This window comes from Lycium barbarum, chromosome 7 (assembly GCF_019175385.1).
Source record: "Lycium barbarum isolate Lr01 chromosome 7, ASM1917538v2, whole genome shotgun sequence".
In the NCBI taxonomy this organism is placed as follows: Eukaryota; Viridiplantae; Streptophyta; class Magnoliopsida; order Solanales; family Solanaceae; genus Lycium; species Lycium barbarum.
In genome coordinates, this window is record NC_083343.1 from 123,983,857 (window position 1) to 123,998,749 (window position 14,893).

The following is a 14,893-nucleotide window of genomic DNA, read 5'->3' on the forward strand; positions in this document are numbered from 1 at the left end:
ATGTTGTTTACTAAACTGAAATATCCTAAAAATTCAGAATAGCAATTATTAATTCATAAATTGCTTCCATTGAAGAAACCTCTTTGGGTTTCTTCTCTTTTATAGATTCTCAAAACTATGGATGTTCATACTTTATAAATACTGAATTATCGTATCGAAATAAAAAATAAATTTGATATTCAATACGATATTCGATATATGTTTTATTTCCTTTTTTGTTATCCAATATGATATTTAATATCTATAAAAAAAATACTGAATATCATATCAAAATACTTAATTGCAAATACAATTCATATATATTAAAGTGTTGTAGAGATAACAAAACTACTAATCTTAACTATAAACTAATAGGGCTTAAAATCCTTCGGACTAAAACCTTTTAACAAATACCACTACATTTATAAGAACTTGAATTAAGGTAATTACATATAGTCATATACAATAAAGATTGCTCATTAATTACCGACTGTCTCTAACTTTAGAGTTTGTTTTTCTGAAAAATCATTAACTTTTAGGGCTAATTTGTATACTATCTTTTCAATTCGTATAACAGGATGAAGACCTAAAATTGCTACTCCACAAACTTGTAAGAGCTCCCACCAATATCGAACTCATAATTGTCTATTATATGCACGTCGAAGTTGGACAAATCGTAGTTACAGACTTGTTCATATGATTCTCTCACGAAGTTAAAAAACAAAAATTCTCCTTTGTTCATATGATTCACGGCAAGTCATTTTCCTTTTCGTTTCTTTTAATTTTATTTTGTGTTAATTATTTATGTTTAAAATATAGGTTATGACCATATGAATTTTTTTAATAAAAGTTTCACACGTGGCATGTGCACAATGAACAAAATGATGGTGTGACCCCATGACATATCATTTTCAAGCACCAGAAATTTGACTTTCTGGTGATTATTATTTTCTGGGCAACTAACACATAGTTTATTAACTTTACTGTTACAAAAAATAATTTTATAATTTTAGTATTATAAAGCCTCTTGCAGAAATGCAAGGTAAGGCTGCGTACAATAGACCCTTGTGGTCCGGTCCTTTCCTTTCCCGGACCCCGCGCATAGCGGGAGCTTAGTGCACCGGGCTGCCCTTTAGTATTATAAAGCGTAAGTTCAGTAACCATCTATGAAATTAACCTATGATAGTAGTACCATATCACTTTATTTTTCAGACCAATCTACAGTTATTATAGGCAATTATATGTTGAGTATAAAATAATAATCCTACTATATCGTAGAGAATAGGTATATTTGGTAAAATTCTCTACGATATAGTAGGACTATTATTTTATAATCTGAACCCCACTAGCGTGGAAGGAGCTTAAAAACTTGCAAAGAACATGTATGACTGCAAGTGGAAGAGTAGCTAACGTCAACAACCTGACGTTGTAGTTTACAGCTAACGCGGACCAGTATAGACTTATATAAGATGTCCATAAATCCAACTTTGTCAATCCAGTTCGAAACACAATTTAGCCTTTTCATCCACACTTCTATTATTTGTCCTTTTCTTGTTCAGTATATCAAAACAACTACTTAATTATTCCATAAACTAGGTTCAAGAATACCCTTTATTCTCAGGCATTGATCAGTCAAGTCTAGCTAAGCTTGTCAAAGAGAAAAGTGTTGACAAACTTTCTAACCTTGGAGATGTAAAAGGTGTTGCTGCTTCTCTCAAAAGTGACACGACTAAGGGTATAAATGGAGATCCAGAAGACGTTGCACATAGACATGAAGCTTTTGGAACCAACAAATATCGTAAGCCACCTACTGAAAGTTTCTTCATCTTTGTTTGGGAATCATTCAAAGATCCCACCATCATTATCCTTTTGCTCTGTGCTGCTCTGTCTCTTGGATTCGGAATTAAGGAGCATGGACCAAAAGAAGGATGGTACGATGGAGGGAGTATTTTTGTTGCCGTCTTTCTTGTCATCGCTGTTTCGTCTATCAGTAACTTTAGACAAAACAGACAATTTGATAAGCTCTCCAAAGTGAGGAAAAATATTCCAGTCGAAGCCGTTAGAAAGGGGAGGCGCCAACAGATATCCATATTCGAAATCGTTGTTGGAGATGTCATTTGCTTGAAGATTGGAGATCAAATCCCTGCTGATGGGATTTTGGTCGAAGGTCACTCTTTACAAATGGATGAATCTAGCATGACAGGGGAAAGTGATCATGTTGAGATTAACCTTAGCCAAAATCCATTCTTAATTTCTGGCACTAAGGTTGCCGATGGCTATGGCATGATGCTTGTGACATCAGTTGGCATGAACACGATCTGGGGTGAAATGATGAGCGTAATTAGCGGTGATTCTAACTTTAGTGTTTAATCGAACCCCTAGATGGAATAGTTCAAGAACTCTTGCTGAAATTGTTGTATGACTTTCCACCTTTACGTGATCTTTGCCTAAGAAAAACTTTGTCACAGTCATCTTATTTAATGTTAGAGTACCTGTTTTGTCAGTACAAATGGTGGTGGCAGAGCCCATAGTCTCACAAGCGGAGAGCTTCCTCACCATTGCCTGATCAGTCATCATTCGCTTCATTGAATAAGCCAGAGTAAGTGTAACAGCTAAAGGCAATCCTTCAGGAATCGCGACAACAACAACACTGGTAACAGCAGCGGCAACAATTCCCACCACAGGACAACAAGAACTAAGAAAGCAACTAGCAATCCAACTTTACCTATCGATGAAGTAAGCTTGTTGAGTCGTTCTTGGAGGGGTGTTTGCTCATTAGAATCACCGCTAATTACGCTCATCATTTCACCCCAGATCGTGTTCATGCCAACTGATGTCACAAGCATCATGCCATAGCCATCGGCAACCTTAGTGCCAGAAATTAAGAATGGATTTTGGCTAAGGTTAATCTCAACATGATCACTTTCCCCTGTCATGCTAGATTCATCCACTTGTAAAGAGTGACCTTCGATCAAAATCCCATCAGCAGGGATTTGATTTCCAATTTCAAGCAAATGACTTCTCCAACAACGATTTTGAATATGGATATCTGTTGGCGCCTCCCCTCTCTAACGGCTTCGACTGGAATATTTTTCCTCACTTTGGAGAGCTTATCAAATTGTCTGCTTTGTCTAAAGTTACTGATAGACGAAACAGCGATGACAAGAAAGACGGCAACAAAAACAGAGGCGAAGCCAGGATTCGAAGTTTGTGAGTTCGAGGTTCTAATTCTTTAAAGTTACTGGGTTCTTAATTAATAATTTGTACATATTTGACAAAAATTTTAATACAAATATATGATTCGGATAAAAGGTACTGGGTACGGCCGAATCCACCTCGAAGGGCTGGCTCCGCGCCTGAACAAAAATACTCCCTCCATTGTACCATCCTTCTTTTGGTCCATGCTCCTTAATTCCGAATCCAAGAGACAGAGCAGCACAGAGCAAAAGGATAATGATGGTGGGATCTTTGAATGATTCCCAAACAAAGATGAAGAAACTTTCAGTAGCTGGCTTACGATATGTGTTGGTTCCAAAAGCTTCATGTCTATGTGCAACGTCTTCTGGATCTCCATTTATACCCTTAGTCGTGTCACTTTTGAGAGAAGCAGCAACACCTTTTACATCTCCAAGGTTAGCAAGTTTGTCAACACTTTTATCTTTGACAAGCTTAGGTAGACTTGACTAATCAATGCCCGAGAATAAAGGGTGTTCTTGAACAACATCAATGGCGATTCTATCAGTCGATACACGAGCTTTTCTTGGATTGTAGGCAGCTTCATGCAGTGCTTTAGTGCTGGAATAATTGTAAAGTAGCTGTTTTGATATACTGGAACAAGAAAAGGACAAGCAATGGAAGTGTGGATGAAAAGGCTAAATTGTGTTTGGAACTGGATTGACAAAGTTGGATTTATGGACATCCCCTTATATAAGTCTATACTGGTCCGCGTTGGCTGCTAACTCTAACGTCAGGTTGTTGACTTTAGCTACGTTTCCCACTTGCAGTCGTACATGTTCTTTGCATGTTTTCAAGCTCCTTCCACGCTATTGGGGTTCAGATTATAAAATAATAATCCTACTATATCGTATTCGGTAAGATTCTCTACGATATAGTAGGATTATTATTTTATACTCCACATATAATTGTATATAATAAGTGTAGATTGGTCTGAAAAATAAAGTGATATGACACTACTATCATAGGTTAATTTCACATATGGTTACTGAACTTACTCTTTATAATACTAAAATTATATAAAAAAAAATTGTAACAGTTAAGTTAATAAACTATGTGTTAGTTGCCCAGAAAATACTAATCACCGGAAAGTCAAATTTCTGGCGCTTGAAAATGATATGTCATGGCGTCACACCATCATTTTGTCCATCGTGTACATGCCACGTGTGAAACTTTTTATTAAAAAAATTCATATGGTCATAACCTATATTTTAAATATAAATATTAACACAAAATAAAATTAAAACAAACGAAAAGGAAAAACGGCTTGCTGCGAATCATATGAACAAAGGAGAATTTTTGTTTTTTTAACTTCGTGAGAGAATCATATGAACAAGTCTGTAACTACGATTTGTCCAACTTCGACGTGCATATAATAGGGAATTATGAGTTCGATATTGATGGGAGCTCTTACAAGTTTGTGGAGTAGTAATTTTAGGTCTTCATCCTGTTATACGAATTGAGAAGATAGTATACAAATTAGCTCTAAAAGTTAATGATTTTTCATAAAAACAAACTCTAAAGGTAGAGACAGTCGGTAATGAGCAATCTTTATTGTATGTGACTATATGTAATTACCTTAATTCAAGTTCTTATATGCTCCTATATAGTAGTATTTGTTAAAAGGTTTTAGTCCGAAGGATTTTAGGCCCTGTTAGTTTATAGTTATGGTTAATAGTTTTGTTATCTCTACAATACTTTGATATATATGAATTGTATTTGCAATTAAGTATTTTGATATGACACTCAGTAATTTTTTTTTTATAAATATTAAATATCATACTGGATAATGAAAAAGAAAATAAAATATATACCGAATACCGTATTGAATATCAAATTTATTTTTATTTCGATATGATAATTCAGTATTTACAAAGTATAAATACCCATAGTTTTGAGAATCTGTAAAAGAAGAAACCCAAAGAGGTTTCTTCAATGGAAGCAATTTATGAATTAATAATTGCTATTCTGAATTTCCAGGATATTTCAGTTTAGTAAACAACATTAGTACTATATATAAACAAGTATCTTTAACTTTTGTCGTCTTCACAGCCTTACGGGGTCACGTACAATAACTTTTAAAACTCTTCAAATATAGCACATCTTATTACTTTAATGGTATATTAAAGTGCAATCACGGGATTCACATTAAAATTTATCCACTAAATAAGGGATTACAGTTATTCTCATATTATTTATCTTTATCACCCCATTATTTTTTAATTCTCCCTCCTCTTAAGGATATATTTATGTGGTACTAATAAAGTCTTGGAAAGATGTTAAAACATGGCAAAGTCGAATTATTGTTATGTTTCTTTTATAGATTTATTGGAATACTAGCAATGTATGCCCGTGCAATGCACGGTGCCCAACATGGTTAATTTGATTATTCACTTTACCTAGTTTTTAAGGTTTGTATTTTGTAAACAGCTTTTAGTAACATTCTAATTTTCTATTATATACAAAATGCATTTCACGTACCATCACTTTAGTTAAATTAAAAGTGGATTTTAAAAATTAAATATATCTTCTAACTTTAACATTAATGCAAATAAGTTTCATGTGTTTTAAATCATTTTCTTTTGAAATCTTAAACATGTATGATAGAATTAAGTCTTTGAGATGAAAAGAGTTGGACTTTTTCCTCGTTGTCATATCAAAGAAAGTTGTTCATTGATGGGAAAAAGAAAATTAGTAAGAATTTGAGGAAAAATTAATATTTTGTTTCTAGTTTTTTCTTTTAATTTTTTAATATCTAATATGCAAGTTCAGTGACGTGCCGCAAGAGACAAAGGTGGAAGTGAAGATTGAGGCACAGCTATACCTAAAAGAGGGAGTTTCAAGTATCTTGGGTTTATAATACAAGGCAACGGGGAGATTGACGATGATGTCACACATCGTATTGGAGCAGGGTGAATGAAATGGAGGCTCGCCTCTAGGGTGCTTTGCGATAAGAAGGTGTCGCCTAGGCTAAAAGGTAAGTTCTACAAAGTGGTGGTAAGACCAGCACTGTTGTATGTGGCAAAATGCTGGCCAGTCAAGAACGTTCATGTTCAGAAGATGAAGGTAGCAGAAATGCAAATGCTTAGATGGATGTGTGGTCACACTAGGAGAGATATGATTTGGAGTGAAGATATACGAGACAAGGTCGGAGTGGCCTCCGTGGCAGACAAGATGAAGGAAGCGAGATAGAGATGGTTCGGACGTGTGAGGAGGAGGTGTGAAGATGCACCAGTGAGGAGGTGTGAGAGGTTGGCGGTCGGAGGAGTTACAAGAGGTAGAGGTAAGCCAAAGAAAAACTGGGGGGAGGTGATTAGACAAGACATGACACAACTTCAGCTGACTGAGGACATGACCTTAGATAAGAAGATTTGGAGGTCGAGGATTAAGATAGTAGGTTAGTAGGTAGTTGATTTTTTTGTAGCAATGTGTGAGAGAGAGGCGGGGGATAACTTTTCCATCTCCTTCTCTCCTTGCCTTAGTAGTATTATTTTGGTATCGTGTAGATCTTTAACCTTTAGTGTATAGTACGATGTGTTGCTTCATTTGTTTGGTCTCTTGATATATTGTTGTCTTATTTCTCTTGCAACCGTGCATTGACTTCGTTTCTTTTTAATCGAGGGTCTATCGAAAATAACCTCTCTACCCCATAAAGGTTGAGGTAAGGTCTGTATACATCTTACCCTCCCCAGACCCCACTTGTGAGATTACACTCGGTATGTTGTTGTTGTTGTTGTATCCCGACAAGTTGATATCCATCGCTATTGACTATTTGTTCATATCTAAACATAAGAACCATTGTTGTATATATTGGATTTCATAAAAGAAAAACTAATAAAATATTTTTAAAGTTAATTAAACAAAAAAAAGTTAATAAGGGTAAATCAGCTACATTAGAATTTTTTATATTAACAATTATAGATTACAAGAATTTTTACAAAGAAATCAAAATTAGAAAGATAGACATAAAATCGTAAATTATCAAATTCCTAAATGAAAATATAAAGTAATAAATTTTATAAATGCAAAGAAACAATAATCATAGAATACAAAGGAGAATAAAAATAAGTAAAGTAATGTCAAAGAAGGAAAAAGGGAATAAAAAGGTACTCCGTTCAAAATAAGTGTCCACTTAGCCTTTTTAATGTGGTTCAAAATAAGTGTTAACTTACATAATCAAGGAATTAATTGTATTCTTCCAGATTTGTTTCTATTTACTCAAGACAATAAATAAGCAAGAAATTTATTAATTAAGGATAGTTTAGTCAAAATACTTATTTTTTTCTAGAAGCTAGTGTTTTCTAAAGAGATGTGAAAAAGGTTAAGTAAACAATTATTTTGAATCTAAGATTGTAAATATGTGTCACTCAGAGGATTAGAATGAAGTGCATACACGTGTATATAGGACAAGAGAATAAATATTCAATACCATGACATATGTCCAAGTGGGATGAAAAAGAAGTTTGGTTAATGTGTACAATTTACTAAACTTTTGGTACAAACACGGGCCCATTCATCATTAATGAAATTGGCAAAATTTATAGTACAATCTATAAGACTTTTGGTACAATTTGTCAATGCTGTGTTTGTCCTCCTTTACCACTTATATATAATAGAAATATTCATGATATAAATTTGTTATATCAAAAGTAATTTTAATTTTTTTTGGTTATATGTAATGTATACATGGTATAAAACTTTTATATCGAAAATATACCATGTAATTTGATGGTATAAATTTTTTATATCTAAAATATACCACGTATTTTATGGTATAAATATAGTATATGACAAATTCAAATTATGGTTATATTTCTAGTACAAATTTATGGATATAAACGTTACAATTGTATATTCATGGGATAAATTTGTTATATCGAGAGCACTTTTACTATGTATCATATAAGTTTTTTATATCTGGAGCATACCACATATAATTAGCAAAAGCTTGTTTACCAAAATGGAGAGGAAGGTGTCGTGAGATCAGGAGGTATCTTTTGAGCAAGAAAATAGGAAGAAATCAGTTGGTTTGTTAGTGCTCGTGCAGCCGTATACTTTTAATGGAGAGTAACTTGATATGGTATATAACTTCAACTGCTACTGAATGTTAACTAAATAATTCTGCTAACATTTTGTGAATATTTTTATATTTTTGTACAGTTACGTTTTTTCCCCAAATTATTACAGCTATGTTAGATGTGGGCCTTAAGAGTCCATTAAGACGAATCATACACAAGAATTGGGCAGTAACCTAAGGACCAATTTGAGGTGTATCAATCATGTTAGCTGGCCCAGACACCTGGGCGAAACTCGGCTGATTTACACGAGTGTTCTCTTTTTAAGTTACCACTTAATTTTATTCTTATTTTTAGAAGTTGTGCAGAAATTATCTTTTCATACAATTTTAGACTCGGATCTAATTTTTGCTCATATATTACTCAACCTTACAGATAAAATAATAGACAGTCGTCTAACGTTTGCAATTACTTACAAAATTTTAGATATTATTCTAATGTTTTCTCATAAGATTTTCAATGTGTGATTTCGAATTTGTTCAAAATGGATCTTTATGTTGTGGGATAAAAGGTCCTTTAATTATATAAAAAAAGAATTATTTATTAAATAATTATTCCAAAAAGGGGTTAGACAACCGTCGGAAATTTCTGGTGAAACACTATGATTAGTGTCTAGTGATTGAATAAAGATCCCGTACACTATGATTAGATATGTAATTAATGACCGTAAGTTTATATTACATCAATTTTAGGTGCAAGATTTGAATGCCTTATCGATATGGCTTATCAACCAATCATGATTACCGAAATGAATTTTTTATAAGAAAGAATTACTTTTACAAAAGAAGGGTTCATAACTTGTTCAAGCAGTTAATTATGTACTCGTAGATGATTTAACCAAACCTTGCACCTACTATGTTATTTGCACATTTACTACTATTACCATATTATCAAGATGATTGGTTGATGGAGGTATTTATTTAGCAATAAATCCTTTAGATTTGACGTCAAGGATGCTTCAATCTTGGATTGTTGGAGAGGAACATTACGAAATTTCCCGAAGAAAGCGAGAAGTCGAGTGTTTCTTATCACTTTTCCTTTTTTGTCGTAGAAGATATTTACCATTCTCCAGAAAAATATGTTGGTCTATACAACTCACTCCACAGTATACATCCAGCTTTAGAAAACCAATGCAACTTGAATCAGCATTGTATTTAAATGATTCACGAAACCCCCCCCCCTCCCCCCCCCCCCCCCCCAATTGAACAAATGAATAGTCGAAGTATCATTTGATGGATATAGCTATGGGGCCTTTAGACGTAGTTTCTTCACGTGAACAAAGAGGTTTAATTTGCCACAACTAAATTTTGTACGTTAATTAGCAAGGAAACGTGGGATCTCTAATCAATGTTGTTAAGGTTATCGTGAATGGAAGAACTTTGAATTTATATCTTAATTAAGATTGTGACCTATATATTGGCAAGTCATTAATTCATTGTGTTTTGGAAAAGAAAAAAAAATCAATCCAGTGACTCCTTGGCCTATCATAACAAATGTTGTCTACGGCGACTTTGTTTAGGTAGTTGAAATTGGGTACTAGCAATTGTCATTAATATTGAAAACCTTGTAAGCTTCTTTTGAAATGTAATTTGTGTACAGCAACCAATAACAGATTTACACACTACCTTCGACTCAATCTCTCTAAAACTTGAAAATTTTGGTAGTTTTCTCAGTTAATTTTTCATTTTAAAAGTTTGGTGTCATGTTATGTTCAGACACCACCATAATTCTGGAAAATCAAGGGGGTCAAGGGGTTAAGATTTTTATCCCTTCTTCGTTTGTTTCAACAACAGGTGGTGGATCTTTGCTAATATAACATGACCAACCTTTTAACTTTTGCATCAATTGAGCGATTTGAGTTTTCCAAACTAAGTAGTTTAAGGATTTCAATTTTATGGGACATATGACTATAAGTTGACCAAGGGAAAAAAGAGTCCAACAAAATTATCAGCAACCATTGAAACATCAAATAAGCTTCAAAATTCACGTTCAATATGGTTAGAACGTAGCTTTGATACCATAAAGAATTTATATAAACTTACATGAAATAAAATTCAGCTATTTTATTCAGTGCTATAATCTTTCAACATGTTTACGACTATCTTCTTCTTTCATTTTTTGTGCTTTTCTATTTCACAAGCATAATTTTGTTAATCTTAGATGGCATTGTTGTTAAACTAGATTATCGTTTTTTAATTTCATTATTGTTGGTGTCATGGCTTTAGTTTAGAGTGCAGTACAATCAGTTTCTGATGGTATTAGGTGCAAATAGTGGATGGTCCTCATTTAATTCTTAAAAAAAAATTGTTAGATGTAGACTCAGACTCACTTTCAAACTTAGTTTTCTTTATTAATCATATTTATGTTAAACACAATATAAAGAAATTTAATAATTTCATTTAAGAATTATAAATTTACAAATGTCAAACATGCCCCACTAATTGATCAACGGCTCAAGGTGGCTTGCTTGAGGCAGATTAAAAAAAAAAAAAAAGCGGAGTTGAGATTACCAAATTCTGAGGTGTCGGTATCAATTTATGCCGAATTGCTTCACATATAGTCCCCCGAACCACATTTTCTAAACGAACCAGAGCCAATCTTAATTGCAGTAAAAGTGAAAATATACCAAAAAGGGTCTTGCTCCAAAGAAATTTTTCTGATCCCCTAAAAGAGTCTTGAATTATGACTTGTTCTCATAATTATGAAGATTATGCATAAGGGAGACTATTTCACAATTATAAAGACTAAAACAATAGAAAAAAAAAAACTTTTAAATACACTTGAAAACATACACCGCCCAAAGTAATTTTAAAAAAAAAAAACTATTAATTTAGTGAGATTTGAGAATTAAAATGAATAAAGGAAGATTGGTGCACTAGAATATCCCATGTTTGAAGATGCTCAAAAGCTATATGATAACATTGCGCACAAAATCGCATCTTAAAAGAAGATGACTACGAAAAATTATTGATTCATAGAAAGTGTATCTCCATTTGGTACTTGATTGGATAACACGCAAAGCAATGATATGTAAAAGATTTATGACGGTACATGTATTGAAGTTGAAATTGAGTTCAAAATGAAGTTTTAGTAAGATTATGACGATTTTCCTTCATAGTTATTTCTATTTTTTAAACTTTTGTTCATTGTTCTGTTTCTAAATTATATACTCCAATAGCTTTGGGGTAGGAGGCAATTCAAAATTTTGGATCTTGCCATATAAGTTTGTTGGACAGAGTTTATCTAGGAGCGGATCAGAATATACGCTTAAGCAACTTTTTCAGCCTTTATGACATATACTGAATTCATGAAAACTCTTTGTGTTTTTTTTTTTTTAAGTAGGTAAGAATATATCAACTTTTATTTGTGTAGTAACTATTTACTAGAGACTTGTAGGTGATAGTAAGAGTCTTAAGCAAGACTTCCAACATTTTAGAGAGTTAGTTACAAATGTCACTTCAGAACATCCACCGCCCGGAATAAGCCCACAAGATGTACCTAGAGAAGTACGTGAAGTTGAACAATACTATGTTTTGTTCCGTCACTTTACTTCAAAAGGAAAATTTTTGATAAGTGACAACCTTATGTACAAATTTCATTTTGTTGTATCAATCACTGTATTATTGTCAGATTGGATGAGACTTACTGGTTATATAGAGAACCCATACTTTGGGACCCCTCTCAGAAGACTGCATTTTTAACAAGTTGGGGCTCTTAAGATCAATCATCCTTCGATTTGGCAACATTTTAACCAAAACCTATGAGACTACTCTCGTAGTGGTTGGGCTAGAAGTATTTTAGAAGGAACTCCTGTTAATGTATAGGATCTAAAGTTAGTTAAAACAGTCAGTGGCAATTCTATAAATAAGAAGACTATTTGTAAGTTAGTTACTAGTTCACAAAAGTTGTTAATTAACCAACTTGTAGTTAATTAGTTAGAGAGATTATGAGCTGTAGATTAGATGATTCTAGAAGCTAATCTCACTTGTATATATACCCCATACATCTTATTATGTACAACACAACTTGAATTACATTGAATAAGATTCATTTTCTTCATTTCTTAATCTCAACTGTTTTAGTTCTTCTTTTTCTTTCTATTCTTCTTGTCTAACTTCTCTCGTTCATGGAGTTCATATTGAACTCTGATTAAGATCATGGTATCAGAGCCTGAATAATCTGACTGAGTTGTTCGTGGAAAGGATTTAACAACTATCTCTTAAATTCCGTTAAAAGTGATAGTCATTCTTCTGTCCAGTTTCTGTTTTTTTTTTTTTTTTCTGATTTCTTTAAGTTGTTGAAATCTTAGTCTAAAGTTCTTGATTCAAGATGACTCTTAATGGTGATGTTCGTGGTAATGGATTATCTGGTACAAATGTGACTCAAGCACAGACTGAGAGCAACACCAACAACACAGGATCACAACCAATTCAAGGATCAAATCAGACAATTGATCATAATCACCCTTTATATCTGAATAACACTGATGTAAGTGGCATATCCCTTATTTCTTTCTTACTGACTGGTGCTGAGAATTACTCTGTATGGTATAAATCCATGAGACTAGCCTTGTTAGGAAGAAACAAACTAGGCCCAGTAGATGGAAGGTGGAAGAACGAAAGTTTGGAGAAGAAATGTGGGAACAATGGGAAAGGGTAAATGCAATTATTCTATCTTGGTTGGTGAATGCTATTTCTAGTAACCTGTTGAGTGATGTGGTGTATGCTACTAATGCTTGGTCTGTATGGAAATATTTAAAAGAAAGGTTTGATAAAATAAATGGTTCAAGAACTTTTGGTTTACATAGAGAAATTGCAACACTGTCACAAGGTACAATGTCTGTTTCTGTGTATTTCAATAAGCTGAAAGGTCTGTGGAATGAAATTGAATCTTTTGTGCCATCATCTGCATGTGAATGTGAAAAATCAAGAGATTTCCTGTTGTATCTTCAAAGGCTGAAGATGTATCAATTCCTAATAGGGTTAAATGAAACTTACAAGCAAGAAGCCAAATCTTGATGATGAACCCACTGCCTTCTGTGAACCAAGCTTATGCCATGATTGCAAATGATGAAGGGCAAAAGGTAACTGTGACAAATGTTGTAGGCTTGTTGGGAGTAGGACCTAGTCAATATAATTCTGCAGCTATGTACTCAGCAAGACCTAGTAGTAGTGGGGTTCAAAATCAGAAGTATAAGAAGGAGAACAATCTGCAGTGTGATTTCTATAAAATGAAAAGGCACATCAATGATCAGTGTTACAAACTAGTGGGATATCCTCCACACTTTAACAAGAAAAGGAAGTTTGGTCCTGGTGGTCATGGAAGTTCAAATGCTTATAATGTGCAAGTGGAAAGTAGTGTTAATCAATGAGGAGGTTGAAATCTTAGTACTCTAAGTGACACTAATGCTGGCAGCATGTCAAGTCAAGAACATGTGATGGAAAATGTTGCAGGATTGTATCAAAGACTAGAGAACGGTGGTCTAAACCAAATGATGACTATGAACCAAACTCAACCTGGGAACTGTGTGTTTATAAGAGAACAGTATGGTCAAATTCTCCAAATGCTGCACAGGTCTAGCAATGGTGGAAACACATCTGCAAGTGCAAATGCTGTTGGTACATCTTGTGACAACTCAGGTAAAGGGTCAGGTATCATAAAAGCTTTCCTAATAACTAGTTATTCAAAAGATTGGATTATAGATACAGGAGCAACTAATCACATGGTGTCTAGTATAGACATGTTAAATAAGTCATTTGTCACAAAAAATGCTAATCCAAAGAAAGTCTATCTACCTAATGGTGATATTGCATTAGTAACTCACATAGGTGATAGTTCTATATCTGCACAAAACATACTGAAAGATGGGTTCTTATTCCCTCAGTTTAAATATAATCTAATGTCAGTATCCAAAGCCACTAAAGAACTGCACTGTGCAGCTTTATTTTTTCTTGATTTTTGTATTTTTCAGGACCTCTCCAGTGGAAAGGTGATGGAGATTGGTAGAGTGTAAGATGGACTTTACTTATTCAATCAACAAACTAAAAACCTTGGGATCAACATAGCTGCTAAAAGTTCTACAGAATCTACTACAGAACCAGATAGTGTGCACTTTACTTCTTTAGATATTGAACTGTGGCATAAAAGATTTGGCCATGTATCTTCACATGCACTTAGTAAGATGTTACATGGCAAAATAGGAAATACAACAGAAGTAATAGATAAGCTTTTCCCTTGTGCTATGCAGACTAGATATCCATTTCCTGCAACTACTATAAAAAGCAGTCTAGTTTTGATCTTGTTCATATGGACATATAGGGTTCTTATAAAACTCCTGCCTTTGATGGACATAAGTACTTTCTTACAATTGGAGATGACTACACAAGGATGGCATGGACATACTTGCTAAAATTGAAATTTGATGCTTGTGTTACTATTTAATATTTCCTTACTTATGTGAAAACTCAGTTTGGAAAAACTGTCAAAGTATGCAGAACAGATAACGGCACTGAGTTTGTGAATGAAGTTTGTGACTCTTTATTCAAATCCGTGGGAATAATTCATCAAAGAACATGTGCCTATTCACCACAACAAAATGGGGTGGC

The 14,893-nt window shown here is 33.7% G+C and overlaps 1 pseudogene; it reads right to left on the reverse strand.

Annotated features, from left to right (window-relative positions):
- Positions 1-1,032: 1,032 nt before the first annotated feature.
- LOC132601884 (putative calcium-transporting ATPase 13, plasma membrane-type) lies at positions 1,033-4,363 on the reverse strand (annotated as a pseudogene).
- Positions 4,364-14,893: the final 10,530 nt, after the last annotated feature.